The sequence below is a fragment of the Lacerta agilis genome, chromosome 6 (genome assembly GCF_009819535.1).
Source record: "Lacerta agilis isolate rLacAgi1 chromosome 6, rLacAgi1.pri, whole genome shotgun sequence".
NCBI classification, from domain to species: Eukaryota; Metazoa; Chordata; class Lepidosauria; order Squamata; family Lacertidae; genus Lacerta; species Lacerta agilis.
In genome coordinates, this window is record NC_046317.1 from 59,370,980 (window position 1) to 59,388,963 (window position 17,984).

The window sequence follows — 17,984 nt, forward strand, 5'->3', positions numbered from 1 at the left end:
AGTGAAGATCCAGTCCACCAAAAGGGATTTCATGGCCAACTGTAGATGTTCAAGGGCCAAAAAGACTGTGAAGAAAACAAAGCTGCATTTTAGTATATGGTAGGAGACAGGCTAACTGTTTAATCCGGAAATAATTCAAAATAAGCCAGCCTCGCACTGGAAACAAAGCAAACAGCATCCATATAATTGAGTTTCCTTGTACACTGCACCAGTCACACTCTTCATTGTGCTGTTAACAGTTAACCACACATTTTTCTATTCTGATAAGGAGAAAAAAACTTATCTACTTAATTGCTTGCTCTCTGCTTTGGCATGGTTTGTTCCTCTGTTATCCAAGCCATCGCAAATGCTTCTGACGATCCTTACTCCAAAAAACCCACAGTGCTGTTTACATTTGTATAATGTGGTCCTAAACAAAATTCTTGGTGTGAGGTCTGGAAGTGGCAAGGGCTAAGAGAAGCATATGTTGCTGCTTCTAAAGATCCATATTTACCAAGACAGTTGGAGGAATTCTAAGGAAGTGTTTTAATACTTGGTTAGGATGAATACCCTCTTTGGAATCCTAACTACTGCCAGCATAAATTCCACCAAGGGCTTAACAACAGGACTTACAAAGGTATTATAGGTTGCTGGCATCTAGGTGACCCATGTCTTATTGCTGATTTCATGTAAAGCACTACATTTTGCTATGCCTGATGTGAATTCTTTAGAGAAGATGTACATCTACTGTGCACCATCCTTTTACCTTTCAAGTCCTTCTCTTTGTTTCAATGTATAGATGGACACTATATTGGTGTCATCACTGAAGCAGGCTTCATTTGCCAGCCCAATCAGCTTCTATATGTGGAATGCAGTGGGATGAGAAGCATGCAAACCGTGTCCTTCACCAAGGCCAGCAAAACGTCAACCCTGATTTCCCCTCAAAGACACAGGGCTCTTTCTTATTTTATTTCAGAGTGATTTTTAACCAGAAGAGTTTTGGAAGTTGTGCACAAATGTGTGAAAAACAAATACAACAGCCTTCCATTTGTTTATTGAGGGCTAAAGCATTGTTGGCACTAAGGCTACCATTCTAAGCACACATGGAGTAACTTTCTTTGAATGTCATAAAGGACTGAACAATACGTGACCTGTGCCACATGCTTAAATGAGTGTGCTTAACCTGGCTTTCGTTTTAGAGAGGAAATGGTTATGGGCCCCCAGTCTAGAACATGCTTCTCTTCTGGTTCAGCACTCTGTAGAACCCATTTTCTGTTGAAATTCACCCCTATCTGGCTGCAATTAAGCATGCATGAAAACAGCTCTGCATAAGTAGTAGAGGTTTCTTTTTTAAACATCTAATTTGATGATTAATTTCTGCTTCATTGACTACGCAAAAGCATTTGACTGTGTCGACCACAATAAACTATGGCAAGTTCTTAAAGAAATGGAAGTGCCTGATCACCTCATCTGTCTCCTGAGAAATCTCTATGTGGGACTAGAAGAGTCTTAGGATGACTCACAAACTCACAGTGGAGAAGAGGCCAGGAATCCTCTGGCTTGGGGAGAGGTAGGCTCATTCAGTTTCACACAAGTGTTTCAGCTCTGGTTCCCAGTCAGCTGTGATGCTCACAAGCAGTTGATCTATGCTCAGTCCTGCACATGGTGTGAGAGAGGCCTATTTTGGCTTTGCATCGGGCTGAACCCAAGGCTTGGTATTGTGCGTTGTGACTTCTGCCCCCTGTAACATAGACAGTAAATGTTTTGCTTGTTACAGGTTGGGCAAACCCTAAATGATTGTGTAAATAGTACAGAATACGTTCTCTCTCTCTCTCTCTTTATATCTCTTGCCAATTTCTTCTTCTTAATCTTTTCCCTCTATTTTCCTGCTTTTCTTTTTCTCTCTTTCCCCCTATGTTTTTATTGTATTTTGATCTTTTTTTATAGTTTTGGACAAAAAAGACATTTGATAGATAAGCTTTGTATTTCTCTTTATAAATCCTAATAAAATGTAGTCGGAAATAAATAAATAGTACAGAAGCAAAAACTACAGTGACCACATCACCCCTTTCTTGAATGCTGTCTTCTTTTTTAACACTTTAACACACAGGAATATTTCCTCACCGCCCTAGCCTAGCCCTCTTCCTGCTCTGCTAATTTTCTATCTTCAACGATTTATTACTTACTGGTATGAAGCATTTAAAACGAGCAGCCCCCTCCCCCCTTTCACAAGGGCATGTGTGTGTACTTTATCTATATAAATATCTATTATCTCGTATCAGGACCGGATTTAGGTTTGATGAGACCCTAAGCTACTGAAGGTAACAGGGGCCCTTTATATGTCCAGCTGTCCTTTGTCAACAACAAATTGTTGCTGTTTTTTGTGTTGAATATATGCTACATGGTAATTTATGGACCTAATAGGTATCTAAAGCCATTTGCACATAACAAAATATGTATTTTGTCGAAGTCATTGTTGAACTGAAATACAATTAAAAAGTATATTAATAGTGAAATACAATTAAGAAGTATATTAATAGTGAAATAATTATTAAGCTCTAACTTAAAATGATTGGGGGGCCTGTTACTTACATCATAGGAACCTACACAACACAAAACACTGTTGCTGTATGTAGGTATTATTTTATTTGTTTTTTTAATCTTATATTTGGGAAATGTACATCCAGGTTTTTGTCCCCCTTTTAATTTTTTGGGCGCCCCAAGAGAGTGGGGCGGCCCTAAGCTATGGTTTGTTCAGCTTGTAAATCCGGCACCGATCTAATATCTGCTGTAGACTTCATTACCGGTACTCGCACCCCTCGCCTCTCCTCCAAAACGAAAGTGGCGCAACGTGAGCGCCGGCGCTTTGACCCCCTCCTGCCCGGGCCGAGCACGCCGCTCCGCCCCTCCGCCGCTTTGGCTCCTCCTCCGCCGGCGCGGAGGCTCCTCCCCGAGCCCGAGGAGGGAAGCGAAGGGAGGGAAGAGGGGCGGAGCGGATGAGCTGCCGCCGCCGCCGCGCACTGGAGCTGCCGCGCCTCAAGCCCAGCAAGGCAGGCAGGCAGGCAGCGAGCGGAGAGCCGGAGGAAGGAAGGAAGGAAAGAAGGACGGAAGCGAGCGAGCGGGCGGCCGGCTTGGCTCGCCCCGGCAGGCAGCGGCGACGGGGTGAGTAAGGTGCGCAGGAAGGGGCAGCTGGGGTGCTGCTGCGGCCGCAGAGGCGGCGGCGGCTCGCTCGGTCTCCCGGTCCCTCCCTCCCTCCCTCCCGGCCCAGTACGGGGCCGGCTCGCCTCCCGCCCGCCGCCAGGCCGAGGGGCCCTGCTGCTTCCCCTTGGCTCAGGGCCCGGCAGGGAGGGGTCAGGGTGTGCTCCCTCCTGGGTAAGGAAAGCAGCCGATGCGTCTCCCCGCTTCACCCCCCCCCCCACCAGGAAGGTTGGAGGGGACGGGGAAGCGGGTGGGGAGGTCTTGCACCCGGCCAGGAAAAGGAGAGGAGCCTTGACAGCCAGGCTGGAGCCCGGCCAGGGAAGTGCCTGGCCGGAGTGCAGGCAGGGTACGTGTGTGTGCTTGGCGGGGCGAGGGGGGGGGGGTGTGGATTGCAGAGTGGGGGGGGGGGTCCTGACCCACCCAGGGGTGATGAGGATCAAAGGGTGACAGGAGTCAGGACCCCAGATTGCATGTTGGTGTTGGGTGGGGGGGGGGTGGTTTTGTGCGATTTTGACAGTACAGAGACACGTTTTTTTCTTTGACACCCCCTCCTCTGCGCTGTTTTTAAAGACTTGCCTCTGGATAAATCCTCCCCCCCCCCTTTGTGTGATTGGGTTGCTCTGCCCGTCGGTTAATGAAGGATAGCTGCTATTTAGGCGGGGGAGGGTGTCCCAACTGCATCCTGGAAGCAGGAGAACCCAGGCTGCTCCATCGAGAAAGGGGTGTGTTGTGCTAGGAGCTCCTATTATGGTTGATGTGGATGCATTTATGTGATGGGGGGGGCCTTCCTTCCTCTACCAGGGCTAGTTGAATGGTGGGATTTTTCTTTGTAGGGCGTACATAAACTGGAATCCTTCCTTCCTTCTAAGGCATCTCTGTTGGGAGTGGCTGCCAGGCAGGCAAATGTTCCTTACGCCTTCTGGTTACTATTTTGATGTCTTTGGCTGGACATGGTGGTCACTCCTTCTGTTCACAGAACCTCTTGTGGTGTGTAACAACATTTTCTGGGGGAGGGGAGAGGCGATATAAGGCAGTTTAACCAATAGGATCTGAACTCTGGGATCTGCTCTTCACTTCCACCACCAGTATAATAAGCGGAACATGCTTATTAACTTGTGTCTCCCAAACTAACATCTTGGCGACCCTCCCACAAGGTTGCTTTGGTTCACTTTGGGGTCGTGACCCATCTGCATTGGGGAAAGGCAAATCATTGGCAGGCAACGCCTAGAATGGCACATTGTTAACTTGTGGCCAGTGTTGCTCACCCACCCCACCACACTCCACTTGGACTTAAGTTTCTTGCTTGCGCCAGTAATAGGGAAGTAAAATACAGGATTTCCCCACAGTTTCCCATGCAACAGGATATCAGGAAAAGAAACGGTGCCAGAGACCCCTCTACTTCTCTGTTTTGGGTTGTTGTGGTTGGTGGGAAGATCCCCGGCAGCTTGGCTTCTCTGTACCGCTTGCAGGGTTCATCCTGTTGCTGCCACTCTGCTGCCGAGCTCCTGAGGAGGTAGGTCTTGTCTTCTGCTGTGTAATTGTGTTTTTGCTGAGGGTCCCAGTTTGGGTCAAAATACATCCCTTGACTTTATGGCAATGCTTTTGGCTGCTTCCAGATTAGTGTTTTTTTTGTTTTTGTTTTAAATAGTCGTCCCTCTTTTTCTCTAGCAGTAGCCGCGCTCTCTCTCTCTCATACACACACACACACACTTCTGTCCCAGTGATTTTTAATTTTTAAAATGAAATTTGGTTTCAAGTTTGTGCTCGGAACACTGCAAGTTGCAAAGCATAGCCTCGGAAATTAAAAAGTGTCCAAGCATTGGCAGGAAAGTCTTTTTGATGAATGGGTAATTCAAAATGGCGCAGGGAGGGACTTGCGATGCCTCGTGTTGTTGCCATTGGCACCATCCAAAAGGTATCACCAGAGCATGCCTGGCCTCCTTCCACATAGTGAGAGTAGTAAGTGGGGTCATTAGAAATCATTTGGAATAGGAATTTCTGTTTTCCAGGAACTTGGGCTGCTGGTTAACAGTGATTCTTTCCACAGTGCTTCCTAAGGTGACGTTGTCTGCCCAGTTTAGTCATGGCACCACAGTCTTAGTATTGTAGATGCAGTGCCTGGAATGCCATCTCACCTTACCATCCTGGTGTGGAGTAGAACCATTGTGAGGACAGCGTGTATTTTGTTGTTTCCGAAAGCTGACTAAATTAAGTGTGTGTGTTTTCTCTCTTTTTCTCCCTTGATAGCACTGACATTTGGAGGTGAAATATTAGTGGGGAACTTGAGGCAACTTTGCAGGCTGCTCTGACACGTTTATTAATGTTTTTGAGTTGCTGGTGGCTTCTGTAGTTGGCAGTACTACTGAATTGTCAAACTTGGCAGTGTTGCAACAAACTGGTCTTGTGCTGTCCCCCCCCCCCCCGTGACACCAGTGAGCAAGGTTTCTTTTTTTGGTGGGGGCGGCCGGGGTGAGCCTCTCCTGTCATTAATGCAGTTGCCTGTCTGTAGTACTTCCTATTTTGAAAGAGTATACTGTATTGTGTTTCCTTTTGGGAGATATTGTTACTATTTGCAAAATGTCACGGGTGGGGCGTGAGGAAGTAAGAGTGGTCATGTTGTCTCCTTTTGGTACCAGTCTTCTATTTCAACGTAGTGTGGAGTGAGCAATTTTGTTCTATATACATCACTTCCTTCCTGAATGGTAGGCTCATGCCATCCAAGCCTGCATCCATTTAAAGAGTCCTTGGTGGTGGTTGATATCTGACTTGTGTGAAGGACTTAAAGTTATTATAGATAACTTTGGCATGTAGATTACTTGGCATATTGTGTTTCAATTTCTGAATGTCTAACCATCCTACATATATTGTGCAATGTCTGTGTTATATTTTGTGTGACTGCAAAACTTTCAAAACAGTTGACTTACTGCATTAGTAATCCCTGAGGTGGTATTCACGTACCATTAGATGTTAGCTTGCTTGCTAGAAAGAGTGTGGAAAATTTCCAGATGCAGTTGAGACGTCTATAATCAGAGCTGTGGTATCAATGAGAAACTGGTATGAAATAAGTGGAGTCTTCTGTATGCGTTTTCAAAAAACCTATATAAGCAGTAGCTCATCTTGATAGAATTACTGTGGCATTGTTTAAAACTGAAATGAAAATACTCCTGTATCTCAAATCTGAGATATTTTTAACATTGATGTTGCCATCTTGCGCCGATGATGGGGAAGCTGGCATGAAATTTACTATCATATTCCATTTGCCATAACTATAGCAGTAATTAGCTATATCTGTATGTCGGGATTTGTAACTGAATACACAGTGTCTCTGGTTTAATTATTTTTAAAAGGGTTTAATACAACTGATATGGCATTGATTCTAGCTCCACCATTCCTCCTGTGGCCCCCCTCAAAAGGACACTTCTCAGAATGGGGGGGGGGTGGTACTTACAAATTATCATATAGATTGTAACTCCTCTATGCAAGCATAGAAGCATTTTAAATATAATTATCAGGAATGTGTTTGATCTCAGCTGTTACAACCTATTTTTTAAGGACATGAAACATTTAAGTTATATGCCTCTGGGAGCCTCTCCAGTGCAGATGCCATTGAAATGAATGATGGTAGTATGAAAACAGATTTCTTGTGCAGTTACACTTATTTTAATGGGATTTGTGCAAGAAAGGTGCTGAGTGGATTGTTTTAAATATTTGTTAAATAAGTTTTTAATCTTTGCAGGGGCGGATTTTGGAGATTATCCTATTATGATTTTTCTGACATTGTTATGATCCTGTTATAGTGATTTTGACAAGGCCAATCTTTGCATCCTATTGCAGTGTAAAAGTTGAGTGTTCCCCTCCCCCCTCCCCTCTCTCTATATATTCACAACAGCGAATGAATAAAATGCAACTGTTTTTATTTGGCAATTGCAAAGAAGTGCATTTAATTGCAGTATAAATCAGCAGGAGAAAAAGTATAGCTTTTAAGGTGGAGCTGAGCTAAAAACAGGAAGTCCTGTGTTCTTCTGTTTCTATAAATAAATATATTTTCATGCACAGTATTTTCCTCAAAACAAACACTTCAGAGAAACTGCTATTGTTTCAAAAGGCCACAAGACTTAAATATTCAGGATAGATTATGAGTTCTTCTCTTCTAATATCTATATTGTATTTTATAAATGTTTGGCTCTCCTCACCTCTCTCCTGGTCTCTTTAACCTTCATAGATACCATCAAGGAAACAGTATTAGGTCCTTGTAGTATTTAAAGGGCAATTAAATGCAGGGCTCAAATTAGGGGCAAAATACAGTAATTGTATATTTTGGCTAGAGTTTGAGTAAGTTTGATTGGACCTTTAACTTGTCAAATCTAAGCATGCCTAACATGGAACTAAGCCCTGTTGACATTAGGACTAAGGGCAGCCCTGCACATTATGTGTGTATCCATGTTAATACAACCTCCTGGGTCTGCTGCAAGAAACACCATGCAGTGCTAGTGATTCTTGAAGCTCTTGGAACTCCCCCTTATTCCCAAGTAAATATGTGCAAGATTACAGTAACATCATGCTCCTATGCATACTGACTCAGAAGTAAGTTCCACATGGTTCAGTTGAACTTATTCCATTGTAAGTTTCCTTTACAACCTCAGTTTCAGCAGTAACTGTTGGAGCTGAGTTTTAGTGCAGAACATTTACAGTTTTGTGTGCTAATACTTTTCTTTGAAGCAGTTGCATAAAGACTATCAGAACAGTTCACAGTTGAAGCCACACACAGAGCGAGTGTGTGCTCTGATGTGCCAAATGCTATAGATTTCATGCCCCCTCCCACACTCAGGAGGGCATTGTTGGCATAAAGTAGAATTGAGCTTGGCAGCTATAGTGCACGAACAACAACAACAACCAAATCTTTGTTTAACTGAGCCTTTACAAATGTGTGCTCGTACAGAATTGCTTATTTCTAAACGACTTGATTGGTTTTGCACTGTAGAAGCTATGGTTGAGCTGCAACTTGTGGCTTTCTTTACCAGCCTTATAAATGTTTACTTGCAGCAGAATACCCACAGTGAAGTGTGAGCTTCATGTGTGTGAGAGTGATGGTGTAAGGAAACACTGTGAAGACTTGCAGCAAAATGGTGTAGCATCTATAACATAACATTTCGTTGCATGTAAAACTTCAAAAAGATCATGGTACACTAGTCCCTTTCATTTCAGTGGGAGAAATGCTTAAGCATGTGGCAGATTTCCAGATCAGAATGTAAAAAATGAGGAATATGTTAGAATTCTGGTGTAAATTCTTTAGAATGTCGTAGAGCTGTGATGCTCTGAAATAGGGGGCTTGCTTATGAAACTGCAGTGTTTTGTCATGGCACACACCATTGTCTCAATAAAGCACCATTTGCAACCCTCCTCAGAAGACCATGGATATAAAATATCACAGTAGTCTTGTGAATTTGCTACTCAGCAGTACTCTGGGTGGCTCCTTGTGATTGCTGTGTGTACCCTGGTGTTTGATACAGTTATTTAAAAGTGTGAATATATAATCATCATCATCATCATCATCTCTGTCTTTATATATGTATGCATGTGTTCCTAGGGCTCCCTGACATGTGTCTGCTGCCATTTACATATACAGGTCTTGTCATCCACCGTTTGCACACTGCTTCAGGAAACAGCAGTGTAGCCTAATGCCAGTGAATCTTCAGCAATCATATCTGCCCTTCCTAAGGATTAGAATTGGTTATCTTTTTAGAGTGCGATTGTGATAGCCAACTTGATTCAGTCACTGAAGAAGAGAGAGAAGTTGCTCTTTAATCTTCTTTCAATACCAGGTTATCTCTTGTGACTATTGACTTTGCTCTGAATTCAGAGGTCTTAGGATTCCTCTGAAAGGCCAAATACCTAAATCCTCATTGAATAAGTAACCATTGGGAATTTGGGGAAATGTATAATGGTTTTCAATCTGTTCATTCACATACCCATGTAACAGTTGAATTGTAGGCTCTTGAGGGTTCATAGGGTACCGGTTAGGGATTCGACGCCCAGCATTTGTTGGGAGTGAGTAAAGTAAAATGTTTCCTTTCTATTAAATAAGTGATAGGAAGGAAAAAAAGCACGGTTCTGGTGAGCCCTGTAGTTTCCAGTAGTTGACTGCTTCTAAAATTACCAGATGTACATATGCAGCCAAAGCTCCTGGATTTTAGAAATCCCCATGGATTGCAAAATAAACCAAGGCTGAATCTGCCCAGCTTCCTTGTTTGGAAATGGAACATAATACGAAATTGCATACAGGAATACTCCTTATTTTCTGGCTATACCTTAGCAACTGAGCACTATTTGTGTTTACTGCTGAAGTATCAGAACTGTGGCAATGCAGTCTAATCCTAGCATTAATAACTGAGGTGAGTTTCTTTCCTGTATGGTGGCGCCTTTCAGCAGGGGGGAAAAAAAGTCTTCTTGCATAACATTCTCATGAGAAAAACACAGTTTAATCAGCTTTTTACAGTAATTGGGTAGGATTGCAAATACAATCTATCTTATGTTCCATTTAGTGATAAAGTGTGCAATGGAGCATAAAGTTCTAAAGTGCACATTGGTTACACAATCAGTTATGTTATGAATAAATTAGGGCCAAAATGTCCATGACTTCTGACTAGAATGGCTGATAGACAAACATGATATAGGCTATATATCATTTTAAGCATGCTTGACTTCCTCATAGTAGCCCTTCTTTCTCCCCTCTCCCTCTGTAAGGACAGAAAAATTAACAGCAAATGATTATTCTTGGTTCCGTCTTAGGGTGTGTTCCCTTTACTGTCTTATTGTGCAGTGAAGTGGGGTTGTGTGTGTGTGTTTTACAGGTTCCCCCCCACTGTTCACATCAGCATGGCTTCAGTTTGTTTCTGTGATTCCTTTACTTCCCATGCAGAGGTGTTCGCACACACCTTGACTAGAAACTAGTTAGGAGCAACTTAAGGATGCCAGTTACAGGTGTATCTGAAGAAGTGTGCATGCACACGAAAGCTCATACCAGGAACAAACTCAGTTGGTCTCTAAGGTGCTACTAGAAAGAATTTTCGATTTTGTTTTGATTAAGGATGCCAGTTTGTGTGAAGCTGGTTTGAGAAACAGCACACCAAACTAGTGTCTCTATAACAAAGTGCACGATACATATGCAGTAGAGATCACTTGGTGTGGACACAGATTAAAAATCCAGCACTGGAATCACAGTGCACTTGCAGTAAGTGGGAGTGTTTGCATTCTGCATTTTGAGAATGGAACTACTAGGGCTTGCATCACATGCCTCCTCGTAAGCCCTGGCTTAGCATAGCTTTGGAGGCCAACCATGGGGTGGGGTGGGGTGAGGAGAAAGAAATCAATCAGGATCAAGACATAGCCAAGAGGCCAAATGAAGAATAGGCAAAGATTAAGGGAAATAAAGGGCTTTAGGCAAAGAGGAAGAAGCAAGATAGCATGTTCTGTGATTGCACCAGAGAAACAAATGCATGTGACTCTCTCCATTTCAGTCAATACATCCTTCCATGTTTGATACTACTTTGATCTCCTCCTCAACCCCTTAACTTAAAACCTGCCTGATGTTTTGTTTTTTGTTTTAGTGTGGGCGAGGTTGTGATCCTTTTTGTAGCCTAGTCAGGATGTCATCAAAGGATGTTGTGCCTCTGCTGGCATGTGTCTCTGTTTCCTTCATGTGCCTGGCACAGTGGCAGCACGTTAAAGAAACTCCGAAATCCAGCTGAGAGGGAAAGATTATTGTCTTTGTTAGACACAGGAAACTACCAAGTATCTTTATTTAGGGCTGAAGGAAACCTTATTATTCAGCTGTTAGATCTGCTGGCATAGTATATGCATTTGAGTTGAAGACTGTCAAGTTGGCGCATTCAAGTTGTGTTCACTTTCCATCCCAAAAGATTTAGCACATATGCAAGTTGCTCTAAAGATGGCTTGTTGTTTGGCTTCAACTTTAATGTTACGTATTTTGGTAATTTAAAGGGGGGGGGAACTTATGTAATGCTCTGTAAGCATGTACATTCCTATAGGTGACCACCTTTGCATTACATCAGGATCAGTTGTCATGCCCTACGATAGCCTCCTTTGTCAGTTGGAACCTTGGAGCAGTTTCCCCCAACTTGGTGACCTCAAGATGTTGTCGAACTACAGCTCCCATCATCCTTGCTTGTTGATCAGGCTGGCTGGGGCATATGGGAGCCCCGACATCATCTGGAGGGCACCAGGGTGGGGAAGACAAGTTCCGTGGACAGTCTTCACATCATTAATGCTGGATAAAGGGCTCATCTGGAAACTCCAATTTTTTAGTTTTCTGTGCTTGTCTAGAGAACCCATAAACACAACTCTTCTGCATAAGCAACAAGACAAGAGTTTGTTCCCATTTATATTAAGTTCAATTAGCTGGAGAGAATGGAACTAATTTAAGCCTGATTTCTGTATTGGAACCCTATGAATACAAATATTTTAAAATAGTTGCTGGGAGCTATTCCCCTGCTTGCCAGCCGCATTTATCACCCATAACTCCCCAGACTCCCCCAAACATTGCCGAACACTCCACATCCCCACCCAACTCAGAGCAGGGGGGGGGGGACCTTTGTGGTCATGACAGATGAGTGGGGCAAAGCCTGCCCTGCCCTGATCCTTCCAATCTTTTGTAGTTCTATCTCCCCTACTCTGTTTTTACCCCCAATGTACTTCTCTCTCTATAAGTGACCTTGCAAATTGCAGTATGATTAATGTTTTTAAAAATAAAGTATTATATAGGAAAACACTATTCTGTCCTCTCTCTCTCCGCCTCCGCCTCCCCCCACCCCGGATGTCCTTTAAGAAATTTTATTTCTGGGCTTGGTTCTGGATGCTTATGCATTCTATGAAACATTGTGCACTCTTGTGAACATTGCAACCAGCTGCAAAATGTGCTGTTCTATGACTGCCATGTGAAGCTGTCATTTTTACTAGTTCAGAAAGTATTATTTGTTCTTACAATATAAGGCTCCAAGGATAAAACCTGGTTATGGTATAAATCATGTTGTCTCGATTCCACTTCATAGAGAATTCTCTGCTATGAGATTAAAGGGTTTTAATCTAAGCTCTCAGACCCCAGTTGAATATGTTCTGAATCGATTTGATCTTGCTTTTCCTAATAAATGTCTAAGCAGCCTGCAACAGAGAATCCTCAAAGGTCAAATGAAATGTGTTGTTTTCAAGGAGCATAGCTAGTAACTTATTTTCTCCAAGCATTGACTTGAGCATAGATGGGAAACAACATTTCAAATCTAAGCATGGTTTGTTATAATCCCTTCTACCTGTGAAGCTTCATTTTGAACATTACTCTTTTCAGTTGTGTGATCCACTGTGCAAGGGCAGGATACAGATGCAATAATAATACTAATAATAAGTTTTAAAGGAGGGGAAAATTGGTAGGGACCCAAATGGATTAACTAGTCCTACCCCCTGGACTGCAGGAATACTGATTAAAAATACAATCTGAATGGTTCAAGAGCTTGCATATGTGACCAAACAATTTTTCTTGGCTAGAAAGCAATAGGGGGCATTGCAAATGTTTGGAATCTCTAGGTGTGCGAAAGTATCTCCCCCAAATAATTGCCTCTGTTTCAAAGTTCAGAGATGAGAGTGGAACATGCCCCCCACGGCATTGGGTTGATGGATTGGGTGGCCACATAACTCTGACTTGGCTGTTTTTGAAAGGGGATGAAAAACCATGCCAGAGCAGGAGTGAGGTTTGTACTGTACACTGAACAGGAGCACTTTGTGACGCCACAGAGCATTGTGAACCTTCCCTGGGTAAATGAAATGTTTGCATATCATGTAGAATTGTACCCACTGTACTTTTTGCTTCTTGAGAACTTTATTTAAGAAATGAAAGTAACTTTTTAGCCTTTTGATGACAGAGCGAAATGTAATAAGGGAACAGGCAGCGTCTGTTGAATGCTCAGTTATCAGTAGGAACCTTATTAGATGGGGCTTATGTACAACAGGAACCTCAGGCTTCCCTTTTCTGCCTGGGTTGTATGTCTCTCTGACTACTTGCAGTGGCAGAGCAGGATATAAATTAATAAATGCTAAGCAGTTAAAATAAAGCTGACAAGCATGTATGGATTCTAAGCTGCTTTCGCCTCATTCAGTGTACATGGTGTTTTTTTCTTTCTAAGTCGGGCTTTAAGCATCCACTCCCCAAGATGTCTGCAGCTGGTAACAATAACTGGTTGGACTTATTTCCCTGTAAATGACAAGAGAGTTGGCTCCTTGGGCCACTGATGTGCTACCACAAATGACTAACAAGCCAACTCGTAAAATGTTTTGTGAGCCAGTAACTTTTGTAAGCATATATTTGCAAGACTTTTCTAAGATGGTAGTTTTCAGTCTTAACAATTTGAAATGGATTGGGCCTGGTTTTCTTGCAGCTTCACTTGGCTCCTGATAAGGTGCACCTCCGTTGGTGCACAGGGTTGATGGTTTCAGAATCCCTAATCTGTGTGCAATACGAGCTTGTCGTCCTAGCAGATGGTGCATTGTGCATGAGTTATGAGTTAGCAGATCACTTCAGCTGTATGTTCATAACTGGAAGAATTGCACTCTGTTTATAGAAAATTCTGGTTTGGTTATAAGAATGCCCATTTAAAAAGATACCAGTGGTTTGAGATTTTTGCAGGTGAGAAGTCAGAATACTATGGGTTGTATCCAGTGTGCGTGAGACACCTAGTAGACCTACTGAATAATTTCAGTGGGGCTGCTCTGAATAAAATGTTGGTGAATGCAACCCTTTCATATTTAATAATAATAATCATTCTTTCGGGTGCCCCCCCCCATTGCCTTTAACAAGTGGTTCTTTAGTGGTAATTCTGCTTTCAAGTCTTGTGGCTTCAGTGAAGTTACTCCCCACTTACGTGTTAGTTTCAATTCTGATCTGAAATCCGGTGATTTGGCTCCTGTTTCTTGTGTGCAGTTTCTTGGTGTGAAAATTTGCATTATGTATTAACCTGATAACTAAAGAAAGTGTACTTACGTTGGGTACAGTGCAGTTCAGGGTGCTTTAGCAGCATTTGTTTGGTTTGCTGCTTTATTAGCAAGGTACATTTAGTTTGTCACCTCCTATGTGTTAAATTAAACCTTCACTAAAATTATTTTAGCTAGCTAAATGTGGAAACTATTCAGCATAATAAAGCAGCCCTTCAGTGGCACCTTATTAACTGCCATGTAATTTTAATGCACTTTTCTCACAAGTGCATTTGAAAGCAGCGTTTTGTAAATTGCTTTGAGGATCTTCGTTTTAAAGTGGCACCTAGGAGCACAGGTGTACCACTGCAATGCCTTGACGCTAGCTTTCTTCTTCTCTGCGCTTAACGCTGCTTGCTCCTGCTTGAAGCAATAATTTATTTTGTTGGTGCGGCTTTGATAATGTGTCACTGTTAAAGAACAGAGGTGTCAGAGACTGGCTTTTGCCTCGCTCAATCCTTGATTGACTTGAAGACTTGAGATAAGTTGAGGTCTAAATTCAATTACCCTGATACTGTAGTTTTGTGAAGATACTTAAACTCTGTTCATAGATATGGTTCCTGAATGTGCATCGTTCCTTTGGCATTGGTCTTTGCTAACAAGCAGGATTTAAGTTACAGGTGGGTAGCCGTGTTGGTCTGCCATAGTCGAAACAAAATAGAAAATTCTTTCCAGTAGCACCTTAGAGACCAACTGAGTTTGTTCTTGGTATGAGCTTTCAGATACCTTTTTCAGGTATCTGAAGAAGCGTGCATGCACACGAAAGCTGATACCAAGAACAAACTCAGTTGGTCTCTAAGGTGCTACTGGAAAGAATTTTCTATTTTGTTTCGAAGCAGGATTTAAATTCACCTTCTTCAGACATATTTGCTCTGCTCCAAGCATTTTATGTTATCGTAATCTAGTTATGTTGGATAATTTGTTGGTTTTCAAGTACCTTTCTTGAGACATGTGACAGGGTGAAATATTTACCTAAGTGTCTTGTTCAGGCTATAAGAATTATGATCTCACTCTGTCAATATTGCAGGCATCTTCCGGTTTAACTAAAGTGGTCTTGTTACCAGAATGCCATACTAACAAAATGTCATGTTGGGTTTTTTCGTGGGGGGAGGGGGGAGGCGCTGAATGTGTGAAATGACTGAAGCAGGTATGTTTAGCTTATTTTTCTATGTGGAAATTGGAGGACTGATTCCTCAATGCAAACATTACAGAGGAATATAACTAATAGATCTGTGTTGAAGGCCTGTCCCTTCTCATGGTATGTTTTAACCATCGACGGAAAATGGGTTCTCTAAAGTGTTCACATGTTAAATTATGAGGTCTTCCCCTGGCACTGATGAAGTCTCTGAGATTCCCCCTTACTCCCACCATGGTCTTGAGGACTGGTGACCCCTTTCTCCTTTGGAAAGTACATAGTGCAGAAAGATAAAGTTAAGAAAGACACACACTTTCCCACTTCCTTTGTCAGCTTTCTGTGCTTTCCAAGGCTCAGATTTATTCTACCGAGGGCAGTGCTCTAGGGCAGGGGTCAACAAACTTTTTCAGCTATGGGCCGGTTCACTGTCCCTCAGACCTTGTGGGGGGCCGGACTATATTTTGGGAAAAAAATATGAACAATTCCTATGCCCCACAAATAACCCAGAGATGCATTTTAAATAAAAGGACACATTCTACTCATGTTAAAAACACGCTGATTCCCGGATTGTCTGCGGGCCGGATTTAGAAGGCGATTGGACTGCATCCGGCCCCCGGGCCTTAGTTTGGGGACCCCTGCTCTAGGGGGTAGGAAGAGAGGGTGGTGCCCATAGCCCCTTGAATAACATATATGGTAATTTACTAATTTGTTGTTCAAGCCTTTTGTGTTTTTTTCAATGGATTATGCTGTTATATCTACTCAGACTTTGAAACAAATTCAACTAATCTGTACTAATTAATTAGTATGATATTTGTGTAGATACTAGATTCAGGTAGGTAACCATGTTGGTCTGACGCAGTCAAGAGAGATTTTTTTTTTCCAGTAGCACCTTAGAGACCAACTAAGTTTGTTCTGGGTATAAGCTTTCGTGGTGCATGCATGCTACATAGATAGTAGGGTATAAAATGGTAGGATAAGAACAAGAATTGTTTTAATTTGATATGATACTTCCTAAATGTTTTGTTAACTTTCTGTCAGACAGGTCTTTGGAAAAAGAACGTCTTTGTTCCCATGCAACTCTGGCAAAGTGGAAAGATTTTCCACCATCTTTTTCACGGCTTATAATAGCAGCTGTTTGGTGGTACTTCCTTGTTTTGAATTGTTTTTGCTAACCCTGTAGCTCAGAAAAATGTACTTAAAAGAAAAATGAAATCGAAGGGAGAAATATATCTCAAAAGAGGAAGATAGCTGATTTGACACATGACAAAATTTCAGGAGAAGAATTAACAGAAGTATATGATGAAGAGCTTTTGTTAAACTCTGGCACTCAAGACATCAGCAGTTTTAAAACGCACAAGAGACTGGAATGTGTGATATTGAGTCATTAGAGATCGCTACCATAGCATCTGTCATAAGCCACTGTTCTATGTCAGATGGACAGAATTATCTGGCTTGGGTAGTGTCACCACTTATAATTTATGTAAAACGTAATATGGAACAAAATTGGAATGTGATGAGAAAGAGGTAGCTAGCCTATAATTATTAAACTGGCTTGCAGAAGGAGTGGAACTGGGTGGCTCTTAATTTTCCTTCCTCCAACGTTTTGATCTCTTGGTTGTACAAATAAGAAATTTCATAAATTGTCAGGTTTGAAAAATGGGAAATCCCAAATGATGGGCTATTAACTTGTAAGAGGGGGAAATTGGCTTTCTGTTGCCAGGGTATGCTTTATAGCAGTTACCATGGGATGAATAGTTATCTGTTTCCACTCAAGAATCAGTAACAGGAGGCCTTGTGTTGTGATAGACAGTAATAATTTTTCCTACAGTATTTCCTTTTCAAGTTTATCCGGTAATTTTAGCATGATGCATGTTCCACTGGGAGTTGAAATATTCTTTTCACCTCTATTCCAGTGTATCTAAGATCTGATTCACACATGCATATACTTCACTACAAGGCAATACTCTTGTTGCTCTGACTCTCAAGAGAATGCACGAAGCACCTTTATTGGGCAGTATGATGATAATAATATAAATACTTTTTATTATGTTTGATCTGTTTCAGATAATGGAAGTCATAAATGGATGCTGCCACCATCGTGGCGAATGTAGTTTTGAATTGCTAAACTTTCCATTCAGCAAGCAGTCTTTAAGGCTCATATTTTGGATTGCCATGGAGCTGAGTAAAGCATTCCTATGTCTGCATCCTTCAGAAGAACTCTTTGTGTTTTACTATTCTGTGCTGTAAGAGGCCTTATTATAATGCACACTCTTCTCTTTTTCGTTTGAAGATGAGGTGCCAGATTAATTTCCCTAACAGGTTTAAGGGTGGGCTGCCAAAGTCACTCTGTCCATTTATCCCAGGCAGCTTCGACCCAGCTCTTTCAGCAAGTTTGGCAAAAGTTACATAAACTCATGGTGATGGGCCGCTGAGGTATGTTTTGGAAGCTTCTGTGCAGTGGACTGCCATGCTAGTTTCTCAGAAGTGGAAGAAAACATTTCAGCTACTAGGTTAGTGGGACATGGGAGCACAGAGCCTGTTCTTACCTTTCTTTACTTCCAACCCTAAATTACAGATGCTGCAGATGCAGATGAGCTTCACCACTTCAGACCACAGATGTGGGGTCACATTCTCGTAT

The 17,984-nt window shown here is 42.3% G+C and overlaps 1 protein-coding gene across 2 annotated transcripts in view; it reads left to right on the forward strand.

Annotated features, from left to right (window-relative positions):
* The first annotated feature begins 2,949 nt into the window (after positions 1–2,949).
* Positions 2,950–17,984, forward strand: part of RAP1A (RAP1A, member of RAS oncogene family) — an 89,415-nt gene continuing 74,380 nt past the window's right edge. Inside the window, exon 1 of one of the 2 annotated variants that reach the window (XM_033152945.1) lies at positions 2,950–3,141. The gene's annotated coding sequence lies outside the window, so the exon portion shown is untranslated. The remainder of the gene's footprint in view (positions 3,142–17,984) is intronic. The other variant, XM_033152944.1, reaches the window with a different exon arrangement.